At 45.6% G+C, this 25,703-nt stretch overlaps 1 protein-coding gene across 11 annotated transcripts in view; it reads left to right on the top strand.

Moving 5' to 3' along the window:
• smoc1 (SPARC related modular calcium binding 1) overlaps nt 1–25,703 on the top strand; it is a 168,763-nt gene that overhangs the window by 24,223 nt on the left and 118,837 nt on the right. The window lies entirely within an intron of this gene.

Raw genomic sequence — 25,703 nt, 5'->3', positions numbered from 1 at the left:
TACTGCTAGTTAATAACATGCTGCTGACCCCTTATAGAGGTTTCTACTGCTAGTTAACAACATGCTGCTGACCCCTTATAGAGGTTTCTACTGCTAGTTAACAACATGCTGCTGCCCCCTTATAGAGGTTTCTACTGCTAGTTAACATGCTGCTGACCCCTTATAGAGGTTTCTACTGCTAGTTAACAACATGCTGCTGACCCCTTTTAGAGGTTTCTACTGCTAGTTAACAACATGCTGCTGACCCCTTTTAGAGGTTTCTACTGCTAGTTAACAACATGCTGCTGACCCCTTATAGAGGTTTCTACTGCTAGTTAACAACATGCTGCTGACCCCTTTTAGAGGTTTCTACTGCTAGTTAACATGCTGCTGACCCCTTATAGAGGTTTCTACTGCTAGTTAACAACATGCTGCTGACCCCTTATAGAGGTTTCTACTGCTAGTTAACATGCTGCTGCCCCCTTATAGAGGTTTCTACTGCTAGTTAACATGCTGCTGACCCCTTTTAGAGGTTTCTACTGCTAGTTAACATGCTGCTGACCCCTTTTAGAGGTTTCTACTGCTAGTTAACAACATGCTGCTGCCCCCTTTTAGAGGTTTCTACTGCTAGTTAACATGCTGCTGACCCCTTATAGAGGTTTCTACTGCTAGTTAACAACATGCTGCTGACCCCTTTTAGAGGTTTCTACTGCTAGTTAACAACATGCTGCTGCCCCCTTATAGAGGTTTCTACTGCTAGTTAATAACATGCTGCTGACCCCTTATAGAGGTTTCTACTGCTAGTTAACAACATGCTGCTGACCCCTTATAGAGGTTTCTACTGCTAGTTAACAACATGCTGCTGCCCCCTTTTAGAGGTTTCTACTGCTAGTTAACATGCTGCTGCCCCCTTTTAGAGGTTTCTACTGCTAGTTAACAACATGCTGCTGACCCCTTATAGAGGTTTCTACTGCTAGTTAACATGCTGCTGACCCCTTTTAGAGGTTTCTACTGCTAGTTAACAACATGCTGCTGACCCCTTTTAGAGGTTTCTACTGCTAGTTAACAACATGCTGCTGACCCCTTTTAGAGGTTTCTACTGCTAGTTAACAACATGCTGCTGATCCCTTATAGAGGTTTCTACTGCTAGTTAACATGCTGCTGACCCCTTATAGAGGTTTCTACTGCTAGTTAACAACATGCTGCTGACCCCTTTTAGAGGTTTCTACTGCTAGTTAACATGCTGCTGACCCCTTATAGAGGTTTCTACTGCTAGTTAACATGCTGCTGACCCCTTATAGAGGTTTCTACTGCTAGTTAACAACATGCTGCTGACCCCTTATAGAGGTTTCTACTGCTAGTTAACATGCTGCTGACCCCTTATAGAGGTTTCTACTGCTAGTTAACATGCTGCTGACCCCTTTTAGAGGTTTCTACTGCTAGTTAACAACATGCTGCTGCCCCCTTTTAGAGGTTTCTACTGCTAGTTAACATGCTGCTGACCCCTTATAGAGGTTTCTACTGCTAGTTAACAACATGCTGCTGACCCCTTTTAGAGGTTTCTACTGCTAGTTAACAACATGCTGCTGCCTCCTTATAGAGGTTTCTACTGCTAGTTAACAACATGCTGCTGACCCCTTATAGAGGTTTCTACTGCTAGTTAACAACATGCTGCTGACCCCTTATAGAGGTTTCTACTGCTAGTTAACAACATGCTGCTGCCCCCTTTTAGAGGTTTCTACTGCTAGTTAACATGCTGCTGCCCCCTTTTAGAGGTTTCTACTGCTAGTTAACAACATGCTGCTGACCCCTTATAGAGGTTTCTACTGCTAGTTAACATGCTGCTGACCCCTTTTAGAGGTTTCTACTGCTAGTTAACAACATGCTGCTGACCCCTTTTAGAGGTTTCTACTGCTAGTTAACATGCTGCTGACCCCTTATAGAGGTTTCTACTGCTAGTTAACAACATGCTGCTGACCCCTTTTAGAGGTTTCTACTGCTAGTTAACATGCTGCTGACCCCTTATAGAGGTTTCTACTGCTAGTTAACAACATGCTGCTGACCCCTTTTAGAGGTTTCTACTGCTAGTTAACATGCTGCTGACCCACTTTAGAGGTTTCTACTGCTAGTTAACAACATGCTGCTGACCCCTTATAGAGGTTTCTACTGCTAGTTAACAACATGCTGCTGACCCCTTATAGAGGTTTCTACTGCTAGTTAACAACATGCTGCTGACCCCTTTTAGAGGTTTCTACTGCTAGTTAACAACATGCTGCTGACCCCTTTTAGAGGTTTCTACTGCTAGTTAACATGCTGCTGACCCCTTATAGAGGTTTCTACTGCTAGTTAACAACATGCTGCTGACCCCTTTTAGAGGTTTCTACTGCTAGTTAACATGCTGCTGACCCCTTATAGAGGTTTCTACTGCTAGTTAACAACATGCTGCTGACCCCTTTTAGAGGTTTCTACTGCTAGTTAACATGCTGCTGACCCCTTATAGAGGTTTCTACTGCTAGTTAACAACATGCTGCTGACCCCTTATAGAGGTTTCTACTGCTAGTTAACATGCTGCTGCCCCCTTATAGAGGTTTCTACTGCTAGTTAACATGCTGCTGACCCCTTTTAGAGGTTTCTACTGCTAGTTAACATGCTGCTGACCCCTTTTAGAGGTTTCTACTGCTAGTTAACAACATGCTGCTGACCCCTTATAGAGGTTTCTACTGCTAGTTAACAACATGCTGCTGACCCCTTATAGAGGTTTCTACTGCTAGTTAACAACATGCTGCTGCCCCCTTTTAGAGGTTTCTACTGCTAGTTAACATGCTGCTGACCCCTTATAGAGGTTTCTACTGCTAGTTAACAACATGCTGCTGACCCCTTATAGAGGTTTCTACTGCTAGTTAACAACATGCTGCTGACCCCTTATAGAGGTTTCTACTGCTAGTTAACAACATGCTGCTGACCCATTTTAGAGGTTTATACTGCTAGTTAACAACATGCTGCTGACCCCTTTTAGAGGTTTCTACTGCTAGTTAACAACATGCTGCTGACCCCTTTTAGAGGTTTCTACTGCTAGTTAACATGCTGCTGACCCCTTTTAGAGGTTTCTACTGCTAGTTAACATGCTGCTGCCCCCTTTTAGAGGTTTCTACTGCTAGTTAACAACATGCTGCTGACCCCTTATAGAGGTTTCTACTGCTAGTTAACATGCTGCTGACCCCTTTTAGAGGTTTCTACTGCTAGTTAACAACATGCTGCTGACCCCTTTTAGAGGTTTCTACTGCTAGTTAACAACATGCTGCTGACCCCTTTTAGAGGTTTCTACTGCTAGTTAACAACATGCTGCTGATCCCTTATAGAGGTTTCTACTGCTAGTTAACATGCTGCTGACCCCTTATAGAGGTTTCTACTGCTAGTTAACAACATGCTGCTGACCCCTTTTAGAGGTTTCTACTGCTAGTTAACAACATGCTGCTGATCCCTTATAGAGGTTTCTACTGCTAGTTAACAACATGCTGCTGACCCCTTTTAGAGGTTTCTACTGCTAGTTAACAACATGCTGCTGACCCCTTTTAGAGGTTTATACTGCTAGTTAACATGCTGCTGACCCCTTATAGAGGTTTCTACTGCTAGTTAACATGCTGCTGACCCCTTATAGAGGTTTCTACTGCTAGTTAACAACATGCTGCTGACCCCTTATAGAGGTTTCTACTGCTAGTTAACATGCTGCTGACCCCTTATAGAGGTTTCTACTGCTAGTTAACAACATGCTGCTGCCCCCTTTTAGAGGTTTCTACTGCTAGTTAACATGCTGCTGACCCCTTTTAGAGGTTTCTACTGCTAGTTAACATGCTGCTGACCCCTTTTAGAGGTTTCTACTGCTAGTTAACAACATGCTGCTGCCCCCTTTTAGAGGTTTCTACTGCTAGTTAACAACATGCTGCTGACCCCTTTTAGAGGTTTCTACTGCTAGTTAACAACATGCTGCTGACCCCTTCTAGAGGTTTCTACTGCTAGTTAACATGCTGCTGACCCCTTATAGAGGTTTCTACTGCTAGTTAACAACATGCTGCTGACCCCTTTTAGAGGTTTCTACTGCTAGTTAACAACATGCTGCTGACCCCTTTTAGAGGTTTCTACTGCTAGTTAACATGCTGCTGCCCCCTTATAGAGGTTTCTACTGCTAGTTAACAACATGCTGCTGACCCACTTTAGAGGTTTCTACTGCTAGTTAACTTGCTGCTGACCCCTTTTAGAGGTTTCTACTGCTAGTTAACTTGCTGCTGACCCCTTTTAGAGGTTTCTACTGCTAGTTAACAACATGCTGCTGACCCCTTCTAGAGGTTTCTACTGCTAGTTAACATGCTGCTGACCCCTTATAGAGGTTTCTACTGCTAGTTAACAACATGCTGCTGACCCCTTTTAGAGGTTTCTACTGCTAGTTGACAACATGCTGCTGACCCCTTTTAGAGGTTTCTACTGCTAGTTAACATGCTGCTGCCCCCTTATAGAGGTTTCTACTGCTAGTTAACAACATGCTGCTGACCCACTTTAGAGGTTTCTACTGCTAGTTAACTTGCTGCTGACCCCTTTTAGAGGTTTCTACTGCTAGTTAACTTGCTGCTGACCCCTTTTAGAGGTTTCTACTGCTAGTTAACAACATGCTGCTGACCCCTTTTAGAGGTTTCTACTGCTAGTTAGCAACATGCTACTGACCCCTTATAGAGGTTTCTACTGCTAGTTAGCAACATGCTGCTGATCCCTTTTAGAGGTTTCTACTGCTAGTTAACAACATGCTGCTGACCCCTTTTAGAGGTTTCTACTGCTAGTTAACAACATGCTGCTGCTCCCTTTTAGAGGTTTCTACTGCTAGTTAACAACATACTGCTGACCCCTTTTAGATGTTTCTACTGCTAGTTAACATGCTGCTGCCCCTTTTAGAGGTTTCTACTGCTAGTTAACATGCTGCTGCCCCTTCTAGAGGTTTCTACTGCTAGTTAACAACATGCTGCTGACCCCTTTTAGAGGTTTCTACTGCTAGTTAACAACATGCTGCTGACCCCTTATAGAGGTTTCTACTGCTAGTTAACAACATGCTGCTGACCCCTTTTAGAGGTTTCTACTGCTAGTTAACAACATGCTGCTGACCCCTTTTAGAGGTTTCTACTGCTAGTTAACAACATGCTGCTGACCCCTTTTAGAGGTTTCTACTGCTAGTTAACAACATGCTGCTGCCCCTTTTAGAGGTTTCTACTGCTAGTTAACAACATGCTGCTGACCCCTTTTAGAGGTTTCTACTGCTAGTTAACAACATGCTGCTGACCCCTTTTAGAGGTTTCTACTGCTAGTTAACAACATGCTGCTGACCCCTTTTAGAGGTTTCTACTGCTAGTTAACAACATGCTGCTGCCCCCTTTTAGAGGTTTCTACCGCTAGTTAACAACATGCTGCTGATCCCTTATAGAGGTTTCTACTGCTAGTTAACATGCTGCTGACCCCTTTTAGAGGTTTCTACTGCTAGTTAACAACATGCTGCTGCCCCCTTTTAGAGGTTTCTACTGCTAGTTAACAACATGCTGCTGATCCCTTATAGAGGTTTCTACTGCTAGTTAACAACATGCTGCTGACCCCTTATAGAGGTTTCTACTGCTAGTTAACAACATGCTGCTGACCCCTTTTAGAGGTTTCTACTGCTAGTTAACAACATGCTGCTGACCCCTTTTAGAGGTTTCTACTGCTAGTTAACAACATGCTGCTGACCCCTTTTAGAGGTTTCTACTGCTAGTTAACAACATGCTGCTGCCCCTTTTAGAGGTTTCTACTGCTAGTTAACATGCTGCTGACCCCTTATAGAGGTTTCTACTGCTAGTTAACAACATGCTGCTGACCCCTTTTAGAGGTTTCTACTGCTAGTTAACATGCTGCTGCTCCCTTATAGAGGTTTCTACTGCTAGTTAACAACATGCTGCTGACCCCTTTTAGAGGTTTCTACTGCTAGTTAACAACATGCTGCTGACCCCTTTTAGAGGTTTCTACTGCTAGTTAACAACATGCTGCTGACCCCTTATAGATGTTTCTACTGCTAGTTAACATGCTGCTGCCCCCTTTTAGAGGTTTCCACTGCTAGTTAACAACATGCTGCTGCCCCTTTTAGAGGTTTCTACTGCTAGTTAACATGCTGCTGACCCCTTATAGAGGTTTCTACTGCTAGTTAACATGCTGCTGACCCCTTTTAGAGGTTTCTACTGCTAGTTAACAACATGCTGCTGCCCCCTTTTAGAGGTTTCTACTGCTAGTTAACAACATGCTGCTGATCCCTTATAGAGGTTTCTACTGCTAGTTAACAACATGCTGCTGACCCCTTTTAGAGGTTTCTACTGCTAGTTAACAACATGCTGCTCCCTTATAGAGGTTTCTACTGCTAGTTAACAACATGCTGCTGACCCCTTTTAGAGGTTTCTACTGCTAGTTAACAACATGCTGCTGACCCCTTTTAGAGGTTTCTACTGCTAGTTAACAACATGCTGCTGACCCCTTCTAGAGGTTTCTACTGCTAGTTAACAACTTGCTGCTGACCCCTTTTAGAGGTTTCTACTGCTAGTTAACATGCTGCTGCCCCCTTATAGAGGTTTCTACTGCTAGTTAACAACATGCTGCTGACCCCTTTTAGAGGTTTCTACTGCTAGTTAACATGCTGCTGCCCCCTTATAGAGGTTTCTACTGCTAGTTAACAACATGCTGCTGCCCCCTTTTAGAGGTTTCTACTGCTAGTTAACAACATGCTGCTGACCCCTTTTAGAGGTTTCTGCTGCTAGTTAACAACATGCTGCTGACCCCTTTTAGAGGTTTCTACTGCTAGTTAACAACATGCTGCTGACCCCTTTTAGAGGTTTCTACTGCTAGTTAACAACATGCTGCTGACCCCTTTTAGAGGTTTCTACTGCTAGTTAACAACATGCTGCTGACCCCTTTTAGAGGTTTCTACTGCTAGTTAACAACATGCTGCTGACCCCTTTTAGAGGTTTCTACTGCTAGTTAACAACATGCTGCTGACCCCTTTTAGAGGTTTCTACTGCTAGTTAACAACATGCTGCTTACCCCTTATAGAGGTTTCTACTGCTAGTTAACATGCTGCTGCCCCTTTATAGAGGTTTCTACTGCTAGTTAACAACATGCTGCTGACCCCTTTTAGAGGTTTCTACTGCTAGTTAACATGCTGCTGCCCCCTTTTAGAGGTTTCTACTGCTAGTTAACATGCTGCTGACCCCTTTTAGAGGTTTCTACTGCTAGTTAACAACATGCTGCTGACCCCTTATAGAGGTTTCTACTGCTAGTTAACATGCTGCTGCCCCCTTATAGAGGTTTCTACTGCTAGTTAACATGCTGCTGACCCCTTTTAGAGGTTTCTACTGCTAGTTAACAACATGCTGCTGCCCCCTTATAGAGGTTTCTACTGCTAGTTAGCAACATGCTGCTGACCCCTTATAGAGGTTTCTACTGCTAGTTAACAACATGCTGCTGCCCCCTTATAAAGGTTTCTACTGCTAGTTAACATGCTGCTGCCCCCTTATAGAGGTTTCTACTGCTAGTTAACATGCTGCTGCCCCCTTTTAGAGGTTTCTACTGCTAGTTAACAACATGCTGCTGACCCCCTTTTAGAGGTTTCTACTGCTAGTTAACATGCTGCTGACCCCTTATAGAGGTTTCTACTGCTAGTTAACATGCTGCTGACCCCTTTTAGAGGTTTCTACTGCTAGTTAACAACATGCTGCTGCCCCCTTTTAGAGGTTTCTACTGCTAGTTAACAACATGCTGCTGATCCCTTATAGAGGTTTCTACTGCTAGTTAACAACATGCTGCTGACCCCTTTTAGAGGTTTCTACTGCTAGTTAACAACATGCTGCTCCCTTATAGAGGTTTCTACTGCTAGTTAACAACATGCTGCTGACCCCTTTTAGAGGTTTCTACTGCTAGTTAACAACATGCTGCTGACCCCTTTTAGAGGTTTCTACTGCTAGTTAACAACATGCTGCTGACCCCTTCTAGAGGTTTCTACTGCTAGTTAACAACTTGCTGCTGACCCCTTTTAGAGGTTTCTACTGCTAGTTAACATGCTGCTGCCCCCTTATAGAGGTTTCTACTGCTAGTTAACAACATGCTGCTGACCCCTTTTAGAGGTTTCTACTGCTAGTTAACATGCTGCTGCCCCCTTATAGAGGTTTCTACTGCTAGTTAACAACATGCTGCTGCCCCCTTTTAGAGGTTTCTACTGCTAGTTAACAACATGCTGCTGACCCCTTTTAGAGGTTTCTGCTGCTAGTTAACAACATGCTGCTGACCCCTTTTAGAGGTTTCTACTGCTAGTTAACAACATGCTGCTGACCCCTTTTAGAGGTTTCTACTGCTAGTTAACAACATGCTGCTGACCCCTTTTAGAGGTTTCTACTGCTAGTTAACAACATGCTGCTGACCCCTTTTAGAGGTTTCTACTGCTAGTTAACAACATGCTGCTGACCCCTTTTAGAGGTTTCTACTGCTAGTTAACAACATGCTGCTGACCCCTTTTAGAGGTTTCTACTGCTAGTTAACAACATGCTGCTTACCCCTTATAGAGGTTTCTACTGCTAGTTAACATGCTGCTGCCCCTTTATAGAGGTTTCTACTGCTAGTTAACAACATGCTGCTGACCCCTTTTAGAGGTTTCTACTGCTAGTTAACATGCTGCTGCCCCCTTTTAGAGGTTTCTACTGCTAGTTAACATGCTGCTGACCCCTTTTAGAGGTTTCTACTGCTAGTTAACAACATGCTGCTGACCCCTTATAGAGGTTTCTACTGCTAGTTAACATGCTGCTGCCCCCTTATAGAGGTTTCTACTGCTAGTTAACATGCTGCTGACCCCTTTTAGAGGTTTCTACTGCTAGTTAACAACATGCTGCTGCCCCCTTATAGAGGTTTCTACTGCTAGTTAGCAACATGCTGCTGACCCCTTATAGAGGTTTCTACTGCTAGTTAACAACATGCTGCTGCCCCCTTATAAAGGTTTCTACTGCTAGTTAACATGCTGCTGCCCCCTTATAGAGGTTTCTACTGCTAGTTAACATGCTGCTGCCCCCTTTTAGAGGTTTCTACTGCTAGTTAACAACATGCTGCTGACCCCCTTTTAGAGGTTTCTACTGCTAGTTAACATGCTGCTGACCCCTTTTAGAGGTTTCTACTGCTAGTTAACATGCTGCTGCCCCCTTTTAGAGGTTTCTACTGCTAGTTAACAACATGCTGCTGACCCCCTTTTAGAGGTTTCTACTGCTAGTTAACAACATGCTGCTGACCCCTTCTAGAAGTTTCTACTGCTAGTTAACAACATGCTGCTGACCCCTTTTAGAGGTTTCTACTGCTAGTTAACATGCTGCTGACCCCTTTTAGAGGTTTCTACTGCTAGTTAACAACATGCTGCTGACCCATTTTAGAGGTTTATACTGCTAGTTAACAACATGCTGCTGACCCCTTTTAGAGGTTTCTACTGCTGGTTAACAACATGCTGCTGACCCCTTTTAGAGGTTTCTACTGCTAGTTAACAACATGCTGCTGACCCCTTATAGAGGTTTCTACTGCTAGTTAGCAACATGCTGCTGCCCCCTTATAGAGGTTTCTACTGCTAGTTAACATGCTGCTGCCCCCTTTTAGAGGTTTCTACTGCTAGTTAACAACATGCTGCTGACCCCCTTTTAGAGGTTTCTACTGCTAGTTAACATGCTGCTGACCCCTTTTAGAGGTTTCTACTGCTAGTTAACAACATGCTGCTGACCCCCTTTTAGAGGTTTCTACTGCTAGTTAACAACATGCTGCTGACCCCTTCTAGAAGTTTCTACTGCTAGTTAACAACATGCTGCTGACCCCTTTTAGAGGTTTCTACTGCTAGTTAACATGCTGCTGACCCCTTTTAGAGGTTTCTACTGCTAGTTAACAACATGCTGCTGACCCATTTTAGAGGTTTATACTGCTAGTTAACAACATGCTGCTGACCCCTTTTAGAGGTTTCTACTGCTGGTTAACAACATGCTGCTGACCCGTTTTAGAGGTTTCTACTGCTAGTTAACAACATGCTGCTGACCCCTTTTAGAGGTTTCTACTGCTAGTTAACAACATGCTGCTGACACCTTATAGAGGTTTCTACTGCTAGTTAACATGCTTCTGACCCCTTTTAGAGGTTTCTACTGCTAGTTAACAACATGCTGCTGACCCCTTTTAGAGGTTTCTACTGCTAGTTAGCAACATGCTGCTGATCCCTTTTAGAGGTTTCTACTGCTAGTTAACAACATGCTGCTGACCCCTTTTAGAGGTTTCTACTGCTAGTTAGCAACATGCTGCTGATCCCTTTTAGAGGTTTCTACTGCTTGTTAACATGCTGCTGCCCCCTTTTAGAGGTTTCTACTGCTAGTTAACATGCTGCTGACCCCTTTTAGAGGTTTCTACTGCTAGTTAACAACATGCTGCTGATCCCTTATTGAGGTTTCTACTGCTAGTTAACATGCTGCTGACCCCTTCTAGAGGTTTCTACTGCTAGTTAACAACATGCTGCTGACCCCTTTTAGAGGTTTCTACTGCTAGTTAACAACATGCTGCTGACCCCTTTTAGAGGTTTCTACTGCTAGTTAACAACATGCTGCTGACCCCTTTTAGAGGTTTCTACTGCTAGTTAACAACATGCTGCTGACCCCTTTTTAGAGGTTTCTACTGCTAGTTAACAACATGCTGCTGACCCCTTTTAGAGGTTTCTACTGCTAGTTAACAACATGCTGCTGACCCCTTATAGAGGTTTCTACTGCTAGTTAACAACATGCTGCTGACCCCTTTTGGAGGTTTCTACTGCTAGTTAGCAACATGCTGCTGACCCCTTATAGAGGTTTCTACTGCTAGTTAACAACATGCTGCTGACCCCTTTTAGAGGTTTCTACTGCTAGTTAACAACATGCTGCTGACCCCTTATAGAGGTTTCTACTGCTAGTTAACAACATGCTGCTGATCCCTTATAGAGGTTTCCACTGCTAGTTAACATGCTGCTGACCCCTTATAGAGGTTTCTACTGCTAGTTAACATGCTGCTGCCCCCTTTTAGAGGTTTCTACTGCTAGTTAACAACATGCTGCTGACCCCTTTTAGAGGTTTCTACTGCTAGTTAGCAACATGCTACTGACCCCTTTTAGAGGTTTCTACTGCTAGTTAACAACATGCTGCTGCCCCCTTTTAGAGGTTTCTACTTCTAGTTAACAACATGCTGCTGACCCCTTTTAGAGGTTTCTACTGCTAGTTAACATGCTGCTGACCCCTTTTAGAGGTTTCTACTGCTAGTTAACAACATGCTGCTGACCCCTTATAGAGGTTTCTACTGCTAGTTAACATGCTGCTGACCCCTTCTAGAGGTTTCTACTGCTAGTTAACAACATGCTGCTGACCCCTTATAGAGGTTTCTACTGCTAGTTAACAACATGCTGCTGACCCCTTTTAGAGGTTTCTACTGCTAGTTAACAACATGCTGCTGACCCCTTTTAGAGGTTTCTACTGCTAGTTAACAACATGCTGCTGACCCCTTTTAGAGGTTTCTACTGCTAGTTAACATGCTGCTGACCCCTTATAGAGGTTTCTACTGCTAGTTAACAACATGCTGCTGACCCCTTATAGAGGTTTCTACTGCTAGTTAACTTGCTGCTGACCCCTTTTAGAGGTTTCTACTGCTAGTTAACAACATGCTGCTGACCCCTTTTAGAGGTTTCTACTGCTAGTTAACAACATGCTGCTGACCCCTTATAGAGGTTTCTACTGCTAGTTAACATGCTGCTGACCCCTTTTAGAGGTTTCTACTGCTAGTTAACAACATGCTGCTGACCCCTTATAGAGGTTTCTACTGCTAGTTAACAACATGCTGCTGACCCCTTTTAGAGGTTTCTACTGCTAGTTAACAGCATGCTGCTGACCCCTTTTAGAGGTTTCTACTGCTAGTTAACAACATGCTGCTGACCCCTTTTAGAGGTTTCTACTGCTAGTTAACAGCATGCTGCTGACCCCTTTTAGAGGTTTCTACTGCTAGTTAACAACATGCTGCTGACCCCTTTTAGAGGTTTCTACTGCTAGTTAACAACATGCTGCTGACCCCTTATAGATGTTTCTACTGCTAGTTAACAACATGCTGCTGACCCCTTTTAGAGGTTTCTACTGCTAGTTAACAACATGCTGCTGACCCCTTTTAGAGGTTTCTACTGCTAGTTAACATGCTGCTGCCCCCTTTTAGAGGTTTCCACTGCTAGTTAACAACATGCTGCTGCCCCCTTTTAGAGGTTTCTACTGCTAGTTAACAACATGCTGCTGACCCCTTCTAGAGGTTTCTACTGCTAGTTAACAACATGCTGCTGACCCCTTTTAGAGGTTTCTACTGCTAGTTAACAACATGCTGCTGACCCCTTATAGAGGTTTCTACTGCTAGTTAACATGCTGCTGACCCCTTTTAGAGGTTTCTACTGCTAGTTAACAACATGCTGCTGACCCCTTTTAGAGGTTTCTACTGCTAGTTAACAACATGCTGCTGACCCCTTTTAGAGGTTTCTACTGCTAGTTAACAACATGCTGCTGACCCCTTTTAGAGGTTTCTACTGCTAGTTAGCAACATGCTGCTGATCCCTTATATAGGTTTCTACTGCTAGTTAACAACATGCTGATGACCCCTTTTAGAGGTTTCTACTGCTAGTTAACATGCTGCTGACCCCTTTTAGAGGTTTCTACTGCTAGTTAACAACATGCTGCTGACCCCTTTTAGAGGTTTCTACTGCTAGTTAACAACATGCTGCTTACCCCTTATAGAGGTTTCTACTGCTAGTTAACATGCTGCTGCCCCATTTTAGAGGTTTCTACTGCTAGTTAACATGCTGCTGCCCCTTTATAGAGGTTTCTACTGCTAGTTAACAACATGCTGCTGACCCCTTTTAGAGGTTTCTACTGCTAGTTAACAACATGCTGCTGACCCCTTCTAGAGGTTTCTACTGCTAGTTAACATGCTGCTGCCCCTTTATAGAGGTTTCTACTGCTAGTTAACAACATGCTGCTGACCCCTTTTAGAGGTTTCTACTGCTAGTTAACATGCTGCTGCCCCCTTTTAGAGGTTTCTACTGCTAGTTAACATGCTGCTGACCCCTTTTAGAGGTTTCTACTGCTAGTTAACAACATGCTGCTGACCCCTTATAGAGGTTTCTACTGCTAGTTAACAACATGCTGCTGCCCCCTTATAAAGGTTTCTACTGCTAGTTAACAACATGCTGCTGCCCCCTTATAGAGGTTTCTACTGCTAGTTAACAACATGCTGCTGACCCCTTATAGAGGTTTCTACTGCTAGTTAACATGCTGCTGCCCCCTTATAGAGGTTTCTACTGCTAGTTAACAACATGCTGCTGACCCCTTTTAGAGGTTTCTACTGCTAGTTAACAGCATGCTGCTGACCCCTTTTAGAGGTTTCTACTGCTAGTTAACAACATGCTGCTGACCCCTTTTAGAGGTTTCTACTGCTAGTTAACAGCATGCTGCTGACCCCTTTTAGAGGTTTCTACTGCTAGTTAACAACATGCTGCTGACCCCTTTTAGAGGTTTCTACTGCTAGTTAACAACATGCTGCTGACCCCTTATAGATGTTTCTACTGCTAGTTAACAACATGCTGCTGACCCCTTTTAGAGGTTTCTACTGCTAGTTAACAACATGCTGCTGACCCCTTTTAGAGGTTTCTACTGCTAGTTAACATGCTGCTGCCCCCTTTTAGAGGTTTCCACTGCTAGTTAACAACATGCTGCTGCCCCCTTTTAGAGGTTTCTACTGCTAGTTAACAACATGCTGCTGACCCCTTCTAGAGGTTTCTACTGCTAGTTAACAACATGCTGCTGACCCCTTTTAGAGGTTTCTACTGCTAGTTAACAACATGCTGCTGACCCCTTATAGAGGTTTCTACTGCTAGTTAACATGCTGCTGACCCCTTTTAGAGGTTTCTACTGCTAGTTAACAACATGCTGCTGACCCCTTTTAGAGGTTTCTACTGCTAGTTAACAACATGCTGCTGACCCCTTTTAGAGGTTTCTACTGCTAGTTAACAACATGCTGCTGACCCCTTTTAGAGGTTTCTACTGCTAGTTAGCAACATGCTGCTGATCCCTTATATAGGTTTCTACTGCTAGTTAACAACATGCTGATGACCCCTTTTAGAGGTTTCTACTGCTAGTTAACATGCTGCTGACCCCTTTTAGAGGTTTCTACTGCTAGTTAACAACATGCTGCTGACCCCTTTTAGAGGTTTCTACTGCTAGTTAACAACATGCTGCTTACCCCTTATAGAGGTTTCTACTGCTAGTTAACATGCTGCTGCCCCATTTTAGAGGTTTCTACTGCTAGTTAACATGCTGCTGCCCCTTTATAGAGGTTTCTACTGCTAGTTAACAACATGCTGCTGACCCCTTTTAGAGGTTTCTACTGCTAGTTAACAACATGCTGCTGACCCCTTCTAGAGGTTTCTACTGCTAGTTAACATGCTGCTGCCCCTTTATAGAGGTTTCTACTGCTAGTTAACAACATGCTGCTGACCCCTTTTAGAGGTTTCTACTGCTAGTTAACATGCTGCTGCCCCCTTTTAGAGGTTTCTACTGCTAGTTAACATGCTGCTGACCCCTTTTAGAGGTTTCTACTGCTAGTTAACAACATGCTGCTGACCCCTTATAGAGGTTTCTACTGCTAGTTAACAACATGCTGCTGCCCCCTTATAAAGGTTTCTACTGCTAGTTAACAACATGCTGCTGCCCCCTTATAGAGGTTTCTACTGCTAGTTAACAACATGCTGCTGACCCCTTATAGAGGTTTCTACTGCTAGTTAACAACATGCTGCTGCCCCCTTATAAAGGTTTCTACTGCTAGTTAACATGCTGCTGCCCCCGTATAGAGGTTTCTACTGCTAGTTAACAACATGCTGCTGACCCCTTATAGAGGTTTCTACTGCTAGTTAACATGCTGCTGCCCCCTTATAGAGGTTTCTACTGCTAGTTAACATGCTGCTGCCCCCTTATAGAGGTTTCTACTGCTAGTTAACAACATGCTGCTGACCCCTTATAGAGGTTTCTACTGCTAGTTAACATGCTGCTGCCCCCTTATAGAGGTTTCTACTGCTAGTTAACAACATGCTGCTGACCCCTTTTAGAGGTTTCTACTGCTAGTTAACAACATGCTGCTGACCCCTTTTAGAGGTTTCTACTGCTACTTAACAACATGCTGCTGACCCCTTTTAGAGGTTTCTACTGCTAGTTAACAACATGCTGCTGACCCCTTATAGAGGTTTCTACTGCTAGTTAACATGCTGCTGACCCCTTTTAGAGGTTTCTACTGCTAGTTAACATGCTGCTGACCCCTTTTAGAGGTTTCTACTGCTAGTTAACAACATGCTGCTGACCCCTTATAGAGGTTTCTACTGCTAGTTAACAACATGCTGCTGACCCCTTTAAAGGTTTCTACTGCTAGTTAACAACATGCTGCTGACCCCTTTTAGAGGTTTCTACTGCTAGTTAGCAACATGCTACTGACCCCTTATAGAGGTTTCTACTGCTAGTTAACATGCTGCTGACCCCTTTTAGAGGTTTCTACTGCTAGTTAACAACATGCTGCTGACCCCTTATAGAGGTTTCTACTGCTAGTTAACATGCTGCTGACCCCTTATAGAGGTTTCTACTGCTAGTTAACATGCTGCTGACCCCTTATAGAGGTTTCTACTGCTAGTTAACAACATGCTGCTGACCCGTTATAGAGGTTTCTACTGCTAGTTAACATGCTGCTGACCCCTTATAGAGGTTTCTACTGCTAGTTAACAACATGCTGCTGACCCCTTTATAGAGGTTTCTACTGCTAGTTAACATGCTGCTGACCCCTTATAGAGGTTTCTACTGCTAGTTAACATGCTGCTGACCCCTTATAGAGGTCTCTACTGCTAGTTAACAACATGCTGCTGACCCCTTTATAGAGGTTTCTACTGCTAGTTAACATGCTGCTGACCCCTTAAAGAGGTTTCTACTGCTAGTTAACAACATGCTGCTGACCCCTTATAGAGGTTTCTACTGCTAGTTAACATGCTGCTGACCCCTTTTAGAGGTTTCTACTGCTAGTTAACATGCTGCTGACCCCTTAAAGAGGTTTCTACTGCTAGTTAACAACATGCTGCTGACCCCTTATAGAGGTTTCTACTGCTAGTTAACATGCTGCTGACCCCTTATAGAGGTTTCTACTGCTAGTTAACATGCTGCTGACCCCTTAAAGAGGTTTCTACTGCTAGTTAACAACATGCTGCTGACCCCTTATAGAGGTTTATACTGCTAGTTAACATGCTGCTGACCCCTTTTAGAGGTTTCTACTGCTAGTTAACATGCTGCTGACCCCTTTTAGAGGTTTAGACCCTATAACAGAATTATTTACTATCACAGTGGAAATACTCTAAATTATTTCACGTATTTTGTTGTTATAGTTGAATTTTCTGAGAAAAACTGTCCAATTAAATGAACCCTATCCAAGATATATACGTATAAAATCAATTGGAAACTTTTAATTTTATAGCTTTAGAACAAACGATGTGGTTTTGGAAGCGTTCCGATTTAAAACAAAAATACTTTATTGGCTTTGACATATATATTTTATATTTATATATTTTTTCTTTGTTCAACATTTGAAGATAGTCAGAAACGGCTTAGAAGTGATGGTTCTCTTTTACGTGTTATTTCTTCATGGTTATTGTTCAACTGGGCTCCGAATGACATACAACTTGTTGCCAGTGATGGGAAAAAGAGCATTTCAGTCATGCTGTAATGGTTGCACAATGGGTTGTATTTCACTTGTTTTATGAGTTGGGGAGAGGAGAGGAGGAGAGGGGAGGAGAGAAGAGGGGAGGAAATGAGAGGAGAGAAGACTGGGAGAGAAGAGGAGAGGAGAGGAGAGGAAATGAGAGGAGAGAAGAGGAGATGAGAGGAGAGGAGAAGACATGAGAGGAGAGGAGAGAAGAGAAGACTAGGAGAGGAGAGGAGAGGAGAGGAAATGAGAGGAGAGAAGACTGGGAGAGAAGAGGAGAGAAGAGGAGAGAGGAGAGGAGAAGAGGGCAGGAGAGGGGAGGAGAGGGGAGGAGAGGAAATGAGAGGAGAGAAGACTGGGAGAGAAGAGGAGAGGAGAGGAGGAGAGAAGAGAAGAGGGGAGGAGAGAGGAAAGGAGAGGAGAGGAGATGAGGAGAGAAGAGAAGAGGAGAAGAGAGAGGGAGGAGAGGAGAGGAGAGGAGAGGAGAGGAAAGGAGAGGAGAGAGGAGGAGAGGAGAAGAGGAGAGGAGAGAAGATGAGAGGGGAGAGAAGAGGAGAGGGGTGAGAAGAGAAGAGGGGAGGAGAGAGGAGAGGAGAAGAGAAGAGGGGAGGAGAGAGGAAAGGAGAGGAAAGGAGAGGAGAGGAGAGGAGAGGAGGAGAGAAGAGAAGAGAAGAGGGGAGGACAGAGGGAGGAGAGGAGAGGAGAGAGGAGGGGAGGAGAAGAGGAGAGGAGAGAAGAGGAGAGGGGAGAGAAGAGGAGAGGGGAGAGAAGAGGAGAGAGGAGAGGAGGAGCAAGGAGAAGAGGGGAGGAGAGGAAAGTAGAGGGGAGAGTAGAGAAGACAGGGAGAGAAGAGGAGAGGGGAGGAGAGAGGAGAGGAGAGGAGAGGAGGAGCGAGGAGAATAGGGGAGGAGAGGAGGGGAGGAGAGGAGAGAGGAGGAGACAGGAGGAGAGGAGAGGAAATGAGAGGCGAGAAGACTGGGAGAGAAGAGGAGAGGAGAGGAGAGGAGAGGAGAGGAGAGGAGGAGAGAAGAGAGGAGAGGAGAGGAGAGGAGAGGAGAGGAGAGGAGAGGAGAGGAGAGGAGAGAGGAGGAGAGGAAAGGAGAGGAGAGAAGACGGGGAGAGAAGAGGAGAGGGGAGGAGTGGGGAGAGAAGAGGAGAGAGGAGAGGAGAAGGGGAGAGGAAAGGAAAAGAGGAGAGGAGAGAAGAGAGGAGGAGAGGAGAGAAGACGGGGAGAGAAAAGGAGAGGGGAGGAGAGAGGAGAGGAGGAGAGAGGACAGGGGGAGAAGGCAGAGGGGAGTGGAGAGGAGAGGAGAGGAGAGGAGAGGAGAGGAGAGGAGAGGAGAGAAGAGAGAGGAGAGGAGAGGAGGAGAGAAGAGAAGAGAAGAGAAGAGGGGAGGAGCGAGGAGAAGAGGGGAGGAGAGGAGGAGAGGAGAGGAGAGGGGAGAGGAGAGAAGACAGGGAGAGAAGAGGAGAGGGGAGGAGAGAGGAGAGGAGAGGAGGAGCGAGGAGAAGAAGGGAGGAGAGGAGAGGAGAGGAGGGGAGGAGAGGAGAGGAGAGAGGAGGAGACAGGAGGAGAGGAGAGGAAAGGAGAGGAGAGAAGACTGGGAGAGAAGAGGAGAGGAGAGAAGAGGAGGCGAGAGGAGAGGAGAGGAGAGGAGAGGAGAGGAGGGGGAGAGGAGAGGAGAGGAGAGAGGAGGAGAGGAAAGGAGAGGAGAGAAGACGGGGAGAGAAGAGGAGAGGGGAGGAGAGGAGAGAGGAGAGGAGAAGAGGAGAGGAAACGAAAAGAGGAGAGGAGAGAAGAGAGGAGAGGAAAGGAAAGGAGGAGAGGAGAGGAGAGAGGAGGAGGGGAGAGAAGACGGGGAGAGAAAAGGAGAGGGGAGGAGAGAGGAGAGGAGGAGAGAGGACAGGGGGAGAAGGCAGAGGGGAGTGGAGAGGAGAGGAGAGGAGAGAAGAGAGAGGGAGAGAAAGGAGAGGAGATTAGAGGAGAGAGGAGGAGAGAGGAGGAGAGAGGACAGGGGGAGAAAGGAGAGGGGAGAGGAGAGGAGGAGAGCAAGAAGGCTTCAAGTGTGTCTGACAGAGGTGGGGGGGGGGGGGGGGGGGGGTCTCCAGGCCTGGCTGAGGTCAGTATCTGTCTGGTTGAGTCGCAATGGCCCCGGATCAAACCATTTTGTGTGCACCCCAAATGGCACCCTGTTCCCTATATAGTGCACTACTTTTGACCAGAGCCCTATGAGAGGGAATAGGGTGCTATTTGGGACGTAGCATCATAAACGACTCCCCTGGACGCTCCCCTCATAGCCTGAGTGGTGTGTTTACATTTTTAACTCTTACTGTCAGAGAGAGGGGGTGGGTGGGGAGGGGGGGGGGACATGCCAATAACAAACCCCCACCAGATCACATTTCTCCTGGCTTGACGGTTTGAGCAACTTCTGGTAAGAAACGAAGACAGCTCAGGTTCATCCTGTTTACACGAGGGAGAAGCTAAGTAGTTGTTCTGCCGTCACACAGTGCGTGTTCCTAATGGTACTCTGTTTTTTTTTGATTTAGTGAACTACTTTTTGACCAGGGCTTATAGGGACTGAGTGTCATTTGGGACACGTTCACACCGTGGCCAGTATAGCCTTGGCTATGTATTGATACATGAAGCTGTTTGTCTCTGGGTTTCTGATGTTTAGCCTGTTTTAAAGCAGATATCAATGGGGTAGTTGAAGAACGGCCCTCCTTCCTACGGTTGGTGTTGTACAGTCGATGTCGGAGGTTTACATACACTTAGGTTGGCGTCATTAAAACTCATTTTTCAACCACTCCACAAATTTCTTGTTAACAAACTATAGTTTTGGCAAGTCGGTTAGGACATCTACTTTGTGCTTGACACAAGTCATTTTTCCAACAATTGTTTACAGACAGATTATTTCACTTATAATTCACTGTATCACAATTCCAGTGTGTCAGAAGTTTACATACACTAAGTTGACTGTGCCTTTAAACAGCATGGAAAATTCCAGAAAATAATGTCATGGCTTTAGAAGCTTCTGATAGGCTAACTGGAAAATTCCAGAAAATCATTTGAGTTAATTGGAGGTGTACCTGTGGATGTACCACGTTCATGTGTACAAACAATGGTACGCAAGTATAAACACCATGGGACCACACAGCCGTCATACCGCTCAGGAAGGAGACGTGTTCTGTCTCCTAGAGATGAACGTACTTTGGTGTGAAAGTGCAAATCAATCCCAGAACAGCAAAGGACCTTGTGAAGATGCTGGAGGAAACAGGTACAAAAGTATCTATATCCACAGTAAAACAAGTCCTATAATGACATAACCTGAAAGGCAGCTCAGCAAGGAAGAAGCCACTGCTCCAAAACCGCCATAAAAAAGCCAGACTACGGTTTGCAACTGCACATGGGGACAAAGATTGTACTTTTGGGAGAAATGTCCTCTAGTCTGATGAAACAAAAATAGAATTGTTTGGCCATAATGGCCATCGTTATGTTTGGAGGAAAAAGGGGGAGGCTTGCAAGCTGAAGAACACCATCCCAACCACGGGGGTGGCAGCATCATGTTGTGGGGGTGCTTTGCTGCAGGAGGGACTGGTGCACTTCACAAAATAGAAAAATAGATGGCTTCATGAGGAGGCAAAATTATGTGGATATATTGAAGCAACATCTCAAGACATCAGAAGTTAAAGCTTGGGCACAAATGGGTCTTCCAAATGGACAATGACCCCAAGCATACTTCCAAAGTTGTGGCAAAATGGCTTAAGGACAACAAAGTCACGGTATTGGAGTGGCCATCACAAAGCCCTGACCTCAATCCTATAGAAAATGTGTGGGCAGAACTGAAAAAGTGTGTGAGCAAGGAGGCTTACAAACCTGACTCAGTTACACCAGCTCTGTCAGGAGGAATGGGACAAAATTCACCCAAATTAATGTGGGAAACTTGTGGAAGGCTAAATGTTTGACCCAAGTTAAACAATTTAAAGGCAATGCTACCAAATACTAATTGAGTGTATGTAAACTTCTGACCCACTGGGAATGTGATGAAATAAATAAAAGCTGAATTAAATCATTCTCTCTACTATTATTCTGACATTTCACATTCTTATAATAAAGTGTTGATCCTAACCGACCTAAGACAGGGAATTTTTTGAAAAACTGAGTTTAAATGTATTTTGCTAAGGTGTATGTAAACTTCTGACTTCAACTGTATGTAATTCCTCTGAGAGAGTTGAGATTGTGTCTGGGACTTAACAGAAGGTTGAACCCCTGAGAGAGTTGAGATTGTGTCTGGGACTTAACAGAAGGTTGAACCCCTGAGAGAGTTGAGATTGTGTCTGGGACTTAACAGAAGGTTGAACCCCTGAGAGATTGAGATTGTGTCTGGGACTTAACAGAAGGTTGAACCCCTGAGAGAGTTGAGATTGTGTCTGGGACTTAACAGAAGGTTGAACCCCTGAGAGATTTGAGATTGTGTCTGGGACTTAACAGGTGATTGAACCTCTAACAGAGTTGAGATTGTGTCTGGGACTTAACAGATGATCTCCAGGACCTCAGTGGCATCAAAAGTTCTTTATTTTGGACATTGCATTGAAAGTTGAGTTCTCACTGTCTTTTATTAATATGTAAGGATAACCTTCTGTCTTTTCTTCACTGTAGACTTTGTCTTCTTCCCAAATAGCACACAATTCCGTATATAAATATATACATTTTTTCTTCTTTTTCTCTTTCACCTTTATTTAATATAGTACACTACTTGGGCCCTGGTCTAAAGTAGTGTAGTATTTAGGGAATAGTGTACCATTTGGGATGTACAGTATAATTGCTTTAACTGGTGATCTGTATGATGTTGAATGACTGTGGCATACTGTATGTCCAGGCGTTATACTCTTCCTTTGCACTGGCAGTACATCAGACTCACTGTGGGGTCATTGCTATGTGTGTTATCTGGACTTCGCTGGGCTGATGGGTAACCCTGGCAGATGGCAGCAGGTGTCAGTGAAACAAGAAAGGTCCTGTGGACCGTAGAAACAAGGATTTCATCTTGGAACCAACGGACTAGCTCTGGCAACTGGTTGATTGACTGGTTGACTGATTTGATTTGATTTGATTGACTGGTCGACTGGGTGACTGGTTGACTGATTTGATTTGATTTGATTAACTGGTCGACTGGTTGACTGACTGGTTGACTGGTTGACTGATTTGATTTGATATGATGAACTGGTCGACTGGTTGACTGGTTGACTGACTGGTTGACTGGTTGACTGGTTGACATATTTACTGACTGACTGGTTGACTGATTTACTGATTGGTTGACTGACTGGTTGACTGGTTGGTTGACTAACTGGTTGGTTGACTAACTGGTTGACTGATATTCTGGTTGGTTGACTGATTGATTGGACGACTGGTTGATTGGTTGACTGACTGGTTGACTGACAAAGCAAAACCAGAAATATGACATTTACAGAAGTATTCAGACCCTTTACTCAATACTTTGTTGAATAATCTTTGGCAGTTATTACAGCCTTGAGTCTTCTTGGGTATGAACCGTTTATTTTCTACCAACATCTTCCAAATGCAGCAGAAAGGTGCCAGTTCTAGGCCTAACTGTGTTGGCTGTGTTGTTCCAGGCCTAACTGGCTGTGTTGTTCTAGGCCTAACTGGCTGTGTTGTTCCAGGCCTAACTGTGTTGGCTGTGTTGTTCCAGGCCTAACTGGCTGTGTTGTTCCAGGCCTAACTGGCTGTGTTGTTCTAGGCCTAACTGTGTTGGCTGTGTTGTTCCAGGCCTAACTGGCTGTGTTGTTCCAGGCCTAACTGGCTGTGTTGTTCCAGGCCTAACTGGCTGTGTTGTTCCAGGCCTAACTGGCTGTGTTGTTCCAGGCCTAACTGGCTGTGTTGTTCCAGGCCTAACTGGCTGTGTTGTTCCAGGCCTAACTGGCTGTGTTGTTCTAGGCCTAACTGTGTTGGCTGTGTTGTTCCAGGCCTAACTGTCTGTGTTGTTCTAGGCCTAACTGGCTGTGTTGTTCTAGGCCTAACTGTGTTGGCTGTGTTGTTCCAGGCCTAACTGTCTGTGTTGTTCCAGGCCTAACTGGCTGTGTTGTTCTAGGCCTAACTGTGTTGGCTGTGTTGTTCCAGGCCTAACTGTCTGTGTTGTTCCAGGCCTAACTGGCTGTGTTGTTCTAGGCCTAACTGGCTGTGTTGTTCTAGGCCTAACTGTGTTGGCTGTGTTGTTCCAGGCCTAACTGTCTGTGTTGTTCCAGGCCTAACTGTCTGTGTTGTTCCAGGCCTAACTGGCTGTGTTGTTCCAGGCCTAACTGGCTGTGTTGTTCCAGGCCTAACTGGCTGTGTTGTTCTAGGCCTAACTGGCTGTGTTGTTCCAGGCCTGTGTTGTTGCAGGCCTAACTAGCTGTGTTGTTCCAGGCCTAACTGGCTGTGTTGTTCCAGGCCTAACTGGCTGTGTTGTTCCAGGTCTAACTGGCTGTGTTGTTCCAGACCTAACTGGCTGTGTTGTTCCAGGCCTGTGTTGTTCCAGGCCTAACTAGCTGTGTTGTTCCAGGCCTAACTGGCTGTGTTGTTCCAGGTCTAACTGGCTGTGTTGTTCCAGGCCTAACTAGCTGTGTTGTTCCAGACCTAACTGGCTGTGTTGTTCCAGGCCTAACTGGCTGTGTTGTTCCAGGCCTAATTGGCTGTGTTGTTCTAGGCCTAACTGGCTGTGTTGTTCCAGGCCTGTGTTGTTCTAGGCCTAACTGGGTGTGTTGTTCCAGGCCTAACTGGCTGTGTTGTTCCAGACCTAACTGGCTGTGTTGTTCCAGGCCTAACTGTGTTGGCTGTGTTGTTCCAGGTCTAACTGGCTGTGTTGTTCCAGGCCTAACTGGCTGTGTTGTTCCAGGCCTAACTGGCTGTGTTGTTCCAGGCCTAACTGTGTTGGCTGTGTTGTTCCAGGTCTAACTGGCTGTGTTGTTCCGGGCCTAACTGGCTGTGTTGTTCCAGGCCTAACTGGCTGTGTTGTTCCAGGCCTAACTGGCTGTGTTGTTCCGGGCCTAACTGTGTTGGTCCAGGCCTAACTGTGCTGGCTGTGTTGTTCCAGGCTGAACTGTGTTGGCTGTGTTCTCCAGACCTAACTGTGCTGGCTGTGTTGTTCCAGGCCTAACCGTGCTGGCTGTGTTGTTCCATGCCTAACTGTGTTGGCTGTGTTTTTCCAGGCCTAACTGTGCTGTCTGTGTTCTCCAGGCCTAACTGTCCTGGCTGTGTTTTTCCAGGCCTAACTGGCTGTGTTTTTCCAGGCCTAACTGTGCTGTCTGTGTTCTCCAGGCCTAACTGTCCTGGCTGTGTTGTTCCAGGCCTAACTGGCTGTGTTGTTCCGGGCCTAACTGGCTGTGTTGGTCCGGGCCTAACTGTGTTGGCTGTGTTGTTCCAGGCCTAACTGTGCTGGCTGTGTTGTTCCGGGCCTAACTGTGTTGGGTGTGTTGTTCCGGGCCTAACAGGCTGTGTTGTTCCAGTTCTAACTGTGTTGGGTGTGTTGTTCCGGGTCTAACTGGCTGTGTTCTTCAGGGCCTAACTGGCTGTGTTGTTCCAGGCCTAACTGTGCTGGCTGTGTTGTTCCGGGTCTAACTGGCTGGGTTGTTCCATGACTAACTGTGCTGGCTGTGTTCTCCAGGCCTAACTGTGCTGGCTGTGTTGTTCCAGGCCTAACTGGCTGTGTTGTTCCAGGCCTAACTGTGCTGTCTGTGTTCTCCAGGCCTAACTGTCCTGGCTGTGTTGTTCCAGGCCTAACTGGCTGTGTTGTTCCGGGCCTAACTTTGCTGGCTGTGTTGTTCCAGGTCTAACTGGCTGTGTTGTTCCAGGCCTAACTGGCTGTGTTGTTCCAGGCCTAACTGGCTGTGTTGTTCCGTGCCTAATTGGCTGTGTTGTTCCAGGCCTAACTGTGTTGGCTGTGTTGTTCCGGGTCTAACTGGCTGTGTTTTTCCGGGCCTAATTGGCTGTGTTGTTCCAGACCTAACTAGATGTGTTGTTCCGGGCCTAACTAGCTGTGTTGTTCCAGGCCTAACTAGCTGTGTTGTTCCAGGCCTAACTGGCTGTGTTGTTCCGGGCCTAACTGTGTTGGGTGTGTTGTTCCGGGCCTAACTAGCTGTGTTGTTCCAGGCCTAATTGGCTGTATTGTTCCAGGCCTAACTGGCTGTGTTGTTCCGGGCCTAACTGGCTGTGTTGTTCCGGGCCTAACTGTGTTGGCTGTGTTGTTCCAGGCCTAACTGTGCTGGCTGTGTTGTTCCGGGCCTAACTGTGTTGGGTGTGTTGTTCCGGGCCTAACAGGCTGTGTTGTTCCAGTTCTAACTGTGTTGGGTGTGTTGTTCCGGGTCTAACTGGCTGTGTTCTTCAGGGCCTAACTGGCTGTGTTGTTCCAGGCCTAACTGTGCTGGCTGTGTTGTTCCGGGTCTAACTGACTGGGTTGTTCCATGACTAACTGTGCTGGCTGTGTTCTCCAGGCCTAACTGTGCTGGCTGTGTTGTTCCAGGCCTAACCGTGCTGGCTGTGTTGTTCCAGGCCTAACTGTGTTGGCTGTGTTTTTCCAGGACTAACTGTGCTGTCTGTGTTCTCCAGGCCTAACTGTCCTGGCTGTGTTGTTCCAGGCCTAACTGGCTGTGTTGTTCCGGGCCTAACTTTTCTGGTTGTGTTCTCCAGGCCTAACTGTGTTGGTCCAGGCCTAATTGTGCTGGCTGTGTTCTCCAGGCCTAACAGTGCTGGCTGTGTTCTCCAGGCCTAACTGTGTTGGCTGTGTTGTTCCAGGCCTAACTGGCTGTGTTGTTCCGGGCCTAACTTTTCTGGCTGTGTTCTCCAGGCCTAACTGTGTTGGTCCAGGCCTAATTGTGCTGGCTGTGTTCTCCAG

The sequence above is a fragment of the Oncorhynchus mykiss genome, chromosome 19, assembly GCF_013265735.2.
Source record: "Oncorhynchus mykiss isolate Arlee chromosome 19, USDA_OmykA_1.1, whole genome shotgun sequence".
Taxonomy (NCBI): Eukaryota; Metazoa; Chordata; class Actinopteri; order Salmoniformes; family Salmonidae; genus Oncorhynchus; species Oncorhynchus mykiss.
This window is presented reverse-complemented; position numbering and strand designations above follow the sequence as displayed.